The sequence below is a fragment of the Xenopus laevis genome, chromosome 5L, assembly GCF_017654675.1.
Source record: "Xenopus laevis strain J_2021 chromosome 5L, Xenopus_laevis_v10.1, whole genome shotgun sequence".
Classification (NCBI taxonomy): Eukaryota; Metazoa; Chordata; class Amphibia; order Anura; family Pipidae; genus Xenopus; species Xenopus laevis.
In genome coordinates this window covers 129,073,840-129,084,612 of record NC_054379.1, presented here as the reverse complement: position 1 = coordinate 129,084,612, position 10,773 = coordinate 129,073,840, and the positions used below count along the sequence as shown (strand labels likewise).

At 41.7% G+C, this 10,773-nt stretch overlaps 2 long non-coding RNA genes across 2 annotated transcripts; both read right to left on the bottom strand.

Annotated features, from left to right (window-relative positions):
- Window positions 1–3,914: 3,914 nt before the first annotated feature.
- Window positions 3,915–4,252, bottom strand: LOC121393556. Its single transcript, XR_005961153.1, has 2 exons — window positions 4,152–4,252; window positions 3,915–4,044 (listed from the first exon to the last, which is right to left on the bottom strand). It is a non-coding gene; the product is annotated as an uncharacterized LOC121393556 (long non-coding RNA).
- Window positions 4,253–9,994: 5,742 nt separating this feature from the next.
- On the bottom strand, window positions 9,995–10,329 carry LOC121393555. Its single transcript, XR_005961152.1, has 2 exons — window positions 10,232–10,329; window positions 9,995–10,124 (listed from the first exon to the last, which is right to left on the bottom strand). It is a non-coding gene; the product is annotated as an uncharacterized LOC121393555 (long non-coding RNA).
- Between the last annotated feature and the right edge of the window lie 444 nt (window positions 10,330–10,773).

Genomic DNA, 10,773 nt, shown 5'->3' with positions numbered 1-10,773 from the left:
AATCATTTCAGCAGTGGACTCCCTGTATCAATCCATCTCTACCTATGTGGACCAATATCTACAGCCAATAGTCAGTACCATGCTCTCCTATACCCAGGATTCGGGCCACGTCATCAGAAAACTAGCAGAACTTCCTCCGATCCCCTCGAACAGCATATTGGCCACCATGGACGTGACAAGCCTTTACACGGTGATCCCCCATGACCAGGGGATTCAAGCCTGCAGGAGAGCCCTTGTATCCTCTCCCTCCATAGATGTACCCATTGAGTTCTTGATACACTTCCTAGAACTGACATTATCCAGGAACTTTTTCCGGTTTGAACACTCTTTTTACCTTCAACTGGCAGGGACCGCAATGGGAAGTGCACTGGCTCCGTCCTACGCCAATATCTATATGCTTGACTTTGAAACAAAGTACATTCTCCCGCTACTGGGACAACAAATCCTCACCTACCTCCGCTACATAGATGATCTTCTCCTGATTTGGACAGACACGGAGGAGGCACTCATATCCTTTCATCAGGGGCTTAACATGATTGACAGCCCCATAAAATTGACCCTCAATTATAGCAAGGAAGACATTGATTTTCTAGATTTAAACATTTTTCTATCAGGCCCAGAAGTGGGCACCCGTCTCTTTAGGAAGCCAACAGACAGAAACTCGATCCTGCATGCCAGCAGCCACCATCCTCCGGCCTCCATCCGAGGGATCCCATACTCACAGTTTTTGCGTGTGATACGCAACAACAGCTCCAGATCCACAGCTGTATTGCAGCTCCGAGAGATGCTGGATAGATTCCTTGACAGAGGCTACTCACCTGGCATGTTATATGAACAACTTGAGAGGGCACTCCAACACACCCAAGCTGAACTTCTCCAGCCTATTTCCATCAAGGAGTCCACTTTAAAAAAAACCTTGATTTTCTCCACCACTTACTCCACAGCATCTGGGCAGCTGAAGGCCAGCATTAACAAACACTGGCCGATGCTGAATATGGATGAGTCACTTTGCCTTCATTCCTCCGAGAAACCTCTGATGGGCTATACGAGAGGAAAAAACTTGCGAGACCTACTGGTAATAACCGACCTCAAGGGGATCACCAATACAGAGCCCGGATGGCTTACTACTCAGAAGAAGGCTGGCTGCTACAGGTGCCCGGATTGTGTTACTTGTCGGTGCTTACTTACAGGACCTGACTTCCCTCACCCACATACGGGGAAGAGGTTCAAAATCCGGAGTAGACTCGGGTGTTGCTCGACTTACATCGTGTACCTCATAACGTGCCCTTGTGGCCTGTATTATATTGGTAAAACCACCACGACTTTGAAGGAGCGCATAGCCAACCACCGTTCATCTATTAGCAAAGCACTCAAAGAAAGCAAGGCTCTTCAACCGGTGGCTAGACATTTTCTAGCCGAGGGACACACTTTGCCCACTTTCAGATGTATGGCCATTGACTACCAACCACCCTTGCCCAGGGGGGGCAACCGGGACCAAGCATTATTGAGGAAGGAATCCAAATGGATTTACACATTGGATACTGTGGCCCCACGTGGCCTTAATGAACTATTGCCACTTGGATGTTTTATCTAGAACATCCGATGCATTGGACTTTGTCATGTCCCTTTTACGTTTGCAACATTTCCCTTTTTGTTATTATCCATCTGTTGTCTTTTCCCTCCTTATATTGTAGTAACCTTTTCCACCTAATCTAGCTGGATACATGGCACAGCTAAGTGTTGCAACTTTGTTGCTTTTAATCCCAGTCAGATCCATGACTCGCTTTTTGGGCTTAGGTACAGACCTATGGGAGTATCGGGCGAAGGAGCGGAAGGTTTGGCTCCTTACACATGAGCGACACAAGGTTTTCAGTACGTGGGCACACAGGAAGGTGGTGCGGCTGCTTTAGCAGAATAAAGTTCCGGTGCCAGGATGTAGGTGGGGAGTGATGCGCAGACCTGAGAGTATTCACACTCATTTGAGTGTGTTACTGTCATGCTGCTACACACCCGAGTACCTGCTATGCAAATTCCGGCCTGCGGTTGCCAGGGAATGACTGTTGTCACTACCTGTGGGTGTTCCCTTTGGGCCGAACACTCCGCTCCGCCCCACTGTCTCCTGATTGGCCACAAGGGGCCCCCACCTCCACTGATCACTGCCTGGGCGTCTGGACACGCCCCCTAGCTCTGTGTACATTCATTTACGCTTATACTACTCCCTACTCTCTGTTTCTGCCTTATACCCAGCGAGGAGGTCTGTACTGTTGTTTTAAACCACCATGTTTTACACCAGTTAGTTTTTCACTAAGCTCAGCATGTTTCATGTTACATACGGTTGCCTAGCAACCAGACTTGGCGCCATTATGCTGTTTTAAACCCTGCACTGTGCACTGTGTTCTGTATTTCCCTGAAGAAAGTTCCTGTGTGGAACTGAAACGTCGGATTGAATAAACCTGCTCACTTTCTTGACATTATATCCTTGTCTTCAAATCCTTGGAGTGCTGTCCCACCCTGCACCTGTATATATATAGATATATATATATATATATATATATATATGTGTGTGTAATATACATTCACTAAACTCAATTTAAATTAGAAAAGGTTCCATGAAAATATTTGAAAAATGTTTTCTTTGCATCAAGAGCTATGAATTTATGGAGTTCTCTCTTGAAGGGTTGTACTGACAAATTAAGACTTAGATCTAGATGGTTTAAAGAAAGGGTTGGACAACTTATGAGAAAAGACAATGTTATTGAATTAGCTTATACCACAGAGTTGATCCAAGGAATAGTCTGCCATTTTGGGAAAATTATTCTTGGGGACAGGAAGGACTCTCCCCAACTCTTGGAGCTGTTTCTAAGAACATCTATTATGTAACTAAACTGACTAATATAAGGCTGAATTAATGTCCTGGGTTAGAAGGTTGCTTGCTCTTGGCCAACTATTTTAGTGGCCTGTGCTTGTACTGAACAGGAAAGAATTTCCCTTATGGTTTTGTTTATTTGTTGATAACATGGAACAGTAAGAAGTGTTTCATATCTAGATATATATATATTCTGGTCTTATCCAATTTATTACTTACCTTCTCATAGAAGTTTATCAGAAATGTATGACATGAGCAATCCTTCATGGAACCACTGTGACTCTCCATAGTCAATTCATTCTGTAATATGCAGTTTTCCAGTATTATCTCTTAGTATCCCATCAAACATGTCACCACTATGAATGTCAGTGTTAGGGGTCTATAACTTCCAAGATTAAATCAGGTGCACTTTTTAATGCTGATACCTTATCACATTTCTAACAGTCATGTGGTGCCAGATGTGATAAATAGGCTTTCAATAATATTAGAATATTTTGTTACTCTTTACTATGTAACAAAATAGGCAGAGTAACAGCAGCTGCAAACATTGCTACAAGTTTCATTACCCATAGCAGCCAATAAGCACGCAGTGTTTACTTGTTGGCTTCCAGATTTAATATTATCTAACATTTTAGTGACGCTATTGTTTTTTTTTTTTAAATAGTTTTTAAATTTAAGTCCTTTTAAGTGTTACAAAATAAGGGGTATTTTGATGACCGTGGTAGCAAAGATTTATTGTCTGCAACAAAATGTCTCTTGTGCCATTACCCTTAGCTTTCAACGTCTAATTTCACTGCAAATATTTACATATGGATAGCTTCTTATACCATCAAATTCTGCCACATTGTTTTCATTTTACTTTTGCCATTGTCATTGCAGAGGTTAAACGTGTTAGAATATTATTCGATATTCCCTTAAAGCCTCCAAGATGGCCTGTGCATTTAATCCTTGTTAGTCAGATTTTACAAGATGAAATCCGATTACATTTAATATGTAGTCACTGTAACTGTCCTCGGATCCTTGAAAGACTTTAAGAACATACCACTGGTACAAAAATAACTTTCTTTATTGGTAACATCATCAGGATAGGGAATCAGGAACAAAGATGATGAGTTTTAGCAATATTGGTGCGATATAAGTGCAGTAAGTACACGTAGAATGTGTAGAATGTGGTAGAACTAGGGGCAAACATACAAAAAGAGCATTCAGTATATATTCTAACATATAATCACTAACATTGTCATTAGCAGCATTAAACAGTACACATAAAAAAAAGATAGTTCACCTATTTTCGCCTCATAGGATCTTAAGGGCAGTTTCTCTACTCTGGCATGCTCTCTGAAGATTCTGTCTCTAAGATGGCTGCTGGCATGTCTGGCTAGTTTCTAGAAGATCTCAGAGTGAGGCTGGGTTCTGATTGGACTAGACTGTCAGGTGGCTGGAGTACTCAAATTAACCCTGTAATGTCCTGTGCCTAGCTGGCTATATTATAGCTGCTGGCTGTTACTTTACACACAAGTGAACTTTAACAGCAGGAATAACTTTTCTGCTTGCCATACAACAGAGCGTATAAAGGTATATATTGTTCTGTACTGAAAACTAGCGCTGAGTTGCTATGAACTTCTCTTATTAACAGTCACAATCAATTATGTAGTTCAAATGTTAGATTGGCTTGGGCGGGCAGCTACACTCCCACCAAATTACCTTTAATTTATGCATTCATTGTTAAGTTGGGTTGCATAAATTAAGGGGATTTTACTTCTTCCTTCTTGTTATGCATTTGATCATGTTCAGTCAAATATTGCACACGTCGCCATCTCTTTCTGGCATACCAATCTTCCTGGCTCTTGGTTGTTGTGTTTAAGGCTTGAATAACCTTCACTTCAGGATCGCACATTGATAGCTCTAGGCAATCTTTGTTGGGTACTATTTCCCTTTCCCATAGGAACTTTGGGCCTGTAAACCAATTTGAGTCCTTCATTTCTGAAACTTTAAGACTTCTTGAAGCATGATCAGCTGGATTCCTTTCTGACTCAATGTAGTACCACCGGTCTGGATCAGTAATTTCTCTAATTCTTTGAACTCTGTTCGCCACAAAGACATGAAATCTTCGAGCTTCATTATTTATGTAGCCTAGAACCACCTGTGAGTCTGTCCAAAAGTACTCTTCATCTACCTTGAACTCTAATTCATCTCTCAGGAACTTGCTCACTGAAGCAGAAACTACAGCAGCTGCTAGTTCCAGTCTTGGTATTGTGAGAACATTGGTAGGTGCAACTCTGGTCTTGGCCATGACAAGGGAGCAATGTACCTTTTCATCTCTTATCACCCTGATGTAGGAACATTGGCCATAACCGTAACTGCTAGCGTCTGAGAAGTGATGCAGTTCGATTCTCTCATACTTTCCAAAGTCATAGGGTGCAAAGCACCTTAGTATTCTGACTCCTTGCAGATCTTGTAAATCCTTAATCCAACTCTCCCACCTTGGCCTCAGTTCTTCTGGTATAGAGTCATCCCAACCTAGCTTCTGTCTGCACAGCTCTTGGAGTATTCCCTTTCCTCTGAGGATCACTGGGGCTAAGAATCCCAATGGATCATACATAGAAGCTACCGTGGAGAGAATATTGCGTCTTGTTGCTGGATTCTCTTCAATAGAGACCTTAGAGAACTCATCATTTTCCACATCCCATCTCAGGCCAAGTGCATTCTGGACTGGAAGATCATTGTAGTTGAGGTCTACATTTTCCATTGCTGATGCACGTTCAGATTCGCAAATGGATTCTAACACTTCTCTGTTGTTTGAGATGAACTTGTGAAGGCGCAGATTTCCCTTTGCGCACAACTCTTGAGTTTCTTTCACTAATTTGACTGCTGAGTCAGCAGATTGCAGGCTTACAAGTCCATCGTCAACATAAAAGTTTTTTTTAATGAAGTTTGCTGCAGATGGATAATTTCTTTTGTATTGTTTGGCAAGGTGTTTCATACCGTAATTGGCACAACCTGGGGATGATGCTGCTCCAAACAGATGAAGTTTCATGCGATATTCCACAGGCTCTGTATTAGTGTTTCCATTCTCCCACCATAGGAACCTCAGGAAATCTATATCTTCCTCTTTCACATGAAACCTGTGGAACATCTTTTCAATGTCACACATGACAGCAATGGGGTATTTCCGAAATCTACCGAGAACTCCAGATAGCATATTCGTGAGGTCTGGTCCTGTTAACAGATAATCGTTCAATGCAACACCATCATACCTTGCTGAGCAATCAAACACCACTCTTATCTTATCTGGTTTCTTTGAGTGATAGACACCTTGATGTGGAATGTACCAAACCTTCCCCAGGTCTGGTTGATGGTCAGCTCTTTCTGCATCTCCGTCTTGTATGATGCCTTCCATAAACTTGAAATAGTCGTTTTTGAACTTTGGCTCTCTTCCCAGCTTCCTCTCTAAACGTCTTAGTCATACTAAGGCAAGATTCTTATTGTATGGAAGGTCAGGGCGTTTTTTGAAAGGTAAGGGCATCTCTAGATGGCCTTGTTGGTTTAGCTGAATGCCTCCTTCCAAGATGTGTAGGAATGTTATATCTTCTTGAGATATGCTCTTTTCCTTTGAGCTGGTGTCTGCAAAGTCGGACTCAAGAATCTTGATCACTGTAGCAGGAATTGGGGTTAGTGACATCTTGACAGATATGCGATTACATAACCCGGTTACTTGTCTTGAGCTTGCAGCCTGTTGTGGTCCTCCAACAATGCTCCATCCTAAATCAGTTTTGATGGCATATTGTTCATCATCACCTCCTGTTATTATTTGTCGTGGCATCAGTGCTTTAGAACAGTCATAACCTATCAGAAGCCCCACACGGTACTCCTTCAGAGGGGGTATTTTATGAGAGATGAGTGATAGGTGCTTCCACTTTTGGGCTGTTTCACAGGTAGGTATGTGTTCACGATCTAGGGGTATGAAGTCTCTTGTATAGACCAGAGGTAGATCTATGGTGACACCTGTGACTCTTTGACTATCTTCCAATGAGTCTTTTCCCATAATCGTTGAGAGCTTAAGCTTCACTGGCTCCATTGCCACTTGCAACTTCTCACAGACTTCTTGATCGATAAATGTGTTACTGCTTTGTGTGTCTAGTAACGCATAAGCAAGTACCTCCTTGCTTTCTGTTCCTGGAGATGAGATACACTCTGGGATGATAATTGACGTATTCTTACTCTCACTTTTAACCATACAGCAAGATAGTGTGGATATTATTTCTCCCTCAATGAGAGCACTGAATGTTGAAGCTTTATCCCTTTTTGGGCGATCTTCATGTAATGGGGTTGGGTGACGTCCTTTACAAATGCCACAAGTGGCTCTTCTTTTACAGTCCTTGGCACTGTGTCCCTTTCTTAGGCAACCAAAACAGAGTTGGTTATCCAGTATGAATCTTTTCTTCTCCTCTACAGACCTTTCCTTCATTTGTTGACATTTTTAGATGTAGTGATTCTCTCCACAGAACATGCATTGAAGAGGTGTGTGTCTCTCTGTCTGTACTTTCTCTCTATTCGGTACATCAATGACCTTAGGCTTACTCTCATTGTTATCATGGTCTTTAGTCATTGTATCGACTGCAAATGAAGTTGCCTTTGCACGTTTTATCTCTCTCGTTGGCTTTCCTTCCAAAGGTTTCAGAACGTGAAGGGATGACACTGGATTGCATGCTATACGTGCTTCTGAATTGACAAATGAAGAGAACTCTTCAAAACTGGGATACTCCTTGCCTTGGTCTAACTGTTTAGTTACATGACGATTCCATCTTGAGGTCACCCAATCAGGCAGCTTAAGTAACATTTTCTGGTTTTCTTCACAGTCATTCAGTACTTGCAAACCCTTTATGTGAGGAATGGCGTTGCTACAAGCTTGCAGGAAGTCACCATACTCTCTAAGCCTAACATACTCTTTAGAGCTTATCTTTGGCCAACTGTTAAGTCTTTCTCTAAAGGCTCGCTGTACTACAAAGGGATGACCATATCGTGCATTTAGCTTCTCCCATGCTTGTTTGTAGGCTTCTTCATCCTTCCTGTAGAAGCTACCTTCAAGAGCCCTCTTTGCTTCTCCACTAACATACTTCTGTAGGTAGAACAACTTGTCTGCTGGATTGGAGCAGCGACGTGCAATAAGTGCTTCAAAGCTTGTACTCCACTCTATGAACTTCAATGGGTCTCCTGAGAATACAGTTGGTTCAGGAGTTGGAAGTCTTGTAAGAACCATTGTCTCATGTATTGCTTGGGCAATAGCTGCAACATTTCCTTGGTCACTATGATGACTAGTGGGGATAGAAGGACAGGGATCTGTTCTCTCACTACACACTGACTTAGATTTCCCTTTGTTTTCCTCAGTGAGGATAGAAGGACAGGGATCTGTTCTCTCGGGAAGTACTACTCTGGATCTATCACCATTTTCTTTTATTTCCTCTTCAGTATATACTCTATGTTTAGCTTCCATGACCTCGATGTCTCTTTGGTTTTTTAACTTTTTTTAATTGTTGACGTTGTGCTTCGATAACAGCTTCCATCTCAATCTCAGCTCTTTTAGCGGCAAGTTGTGCAGATGCTTCTACTCTTTTGGCTGAGGTACTTGTGCACTTAGATGAGTGGCTAGAATGTTTGCTAGAAGATGCTACTCTTGAAACTGTAGATCCATATACAGACTTTGCATAATCCCTTTTATAAAGCTCTAGTAGCCTTGTCCTCTCTGTCTCTACATCAAAGTCGGTTTCAATTGATCGTATTCTCATAAGCCCTAATAAATCTGCTGTTATTGCAGTGCATGTGTCGATCTTCCTCTTAATGTCCTGGGAGGGTGCTGTGTATGACCTTAGCTCATCATATATTGTCTTCATATCTAACTCATGCTTCTCTACAGCATCCATCATGTTGGATAATTCATCCTCTGCACACTCTTGTTTTAGCTTCATGCGAACCTCATTGGTATGCGTTTTCCATTTTATGTACATTTGGTTGAATTTCCTTTCTCTTTGTGCAGCCTGTTGTTGCATATATTCTAGCATTTTTGGGGTAGGTCTCCTCTCACGAGATGACTGTCTCAACTGGCTTATCTGTTCTGAGACTGCTTGAGACTCCCTAAGCTCAGCTTCTAAATTCTCTATCTTAGACAGGTACTTTTTTATGTCACAATGTATCCTTTCTATCTCTTCAGGATCTGTCTCTGACTTTAAGGTTTCCCTCAACTCTAATACCTTCTGTTGTAGTGAATATATCTCACTATTTAACGCTTCACCCTCTAACAATGGCATTGAATCACTATAAACAGACATTTTGACTTGAAAGAGTTAAATATCAGTTAAACACAAAGGAATAAATAACTTTATTCAAATTCACATAAAGTCCTTATAATGCAAATATCTCTGGATTCTCTCAAAGTTCTTATTACCTTTTATTCAGTGTCTCTTAATGTGCCAAGGTCAGCACATAACCATCAATAAGGAATAAACAGGAAACTCTGACCTTAATGTGAAGAGCAGGATACAGTGACTTGGCTTGCTGATTCAAAATAAGTGTCTCTCTATAGAAGTTAGGAATCACTCAGGATCAGTCTTTGCAGAAGTAGATGCAAGGTGAGGGACTTTGGCTTGCTTGCAGTCGCTTACAGGGTGATGACAGTCTGTGTCTTTACTTGCAGAGATGCAGCTGTCAGAATTGTTGCTCTGCTTGTGTGCGATGTCTCTGGGTGAATTGCAGCACGTGGTTGTTTCACTCTGGGCGGTAACACGCTTTTCGATATGTGCACTCTCACTGTGGCAATGCTCTGACTCTGAAGGCCGCAGGAAAGGCATACATCTACTTGGGTGCAATACTGGGCTCTATTTGTGCTTCTTCTGTGGTATTTTGTCAATTCTATTGCCACAGAAATGGCAGGTTAGCTTTACAGGGCTGTTTAATCTTTTTTTTTTTTTTTTGCGCACTGTCTCTTTAAGTGTTGCAATTACACTCTGAGGCACACTTGATATGGCTTCTGCTCTAGCTCTGATGAGGTGCGTCTTCTCGCCTCCTCAGAGGGTAATAGTTCTACTGTAACTGTCCTCGGATCCTTGAAAGACTTTAAGAACATACCACTGGTACAAAAATAACTTTCTTTATTGGTAACATCATCAGGATAGGGAATCAGGAACAAAGATGATGAGTTTTAGCAATATTGGTGCGATATAAGTGCAGTAAGTACACGTAGAATGTGTAGAATGTGGTAGAACTAGGGGCAAACATACAAAAAAAGCATTCAGTATATATTCTAACATATAATCACTAACATTGTCATTAGCAGCATTAATCAGTACACATAAAAAAAAGATAGTTCACCTATTTTCGCCTCATAGGATCTTAAGGGCAGTTTCTCTACTCTGGCATGCTCTCTGAAGATTCTGTCTCTAAGATGGCTGCTGGCATGTCTGGCTAGTTTCTAGAAGATCTCAGAGTGAGGCTGGGTTCTGATTGGACTAGACTGTCAGGTGGCTGGAGTACTCAAATTAACCCTGTAATAATCCTGTGCCTAGCTGGCTATATTATAGCTGCTGGCTGTTACTTTACACACAAGAGAACTTTAACAGCAGGAATAACTTTTCTGCTTGCCATACAACAGAGCGTATAAAAAACTAGCGCTGAGTTGCTATGAACTTCTCTTATTAACAGTCACAATCAATTATGTAGTTCAAATGTTAGATTGGCTTGGGCGGGCAGCTACACTCACTGCCCAGGATCAACGATCAATGATTTTGTGCTACATTTTCAGTGTATACAAAACTGCCAACGCGTTTCGTAACCACAGGGGTCACTTCCTCAGGGCTTAATTGTATTATACAAAATGGTATAGGCATATAGGTAGTTGTTAGGGATGTAGCGAA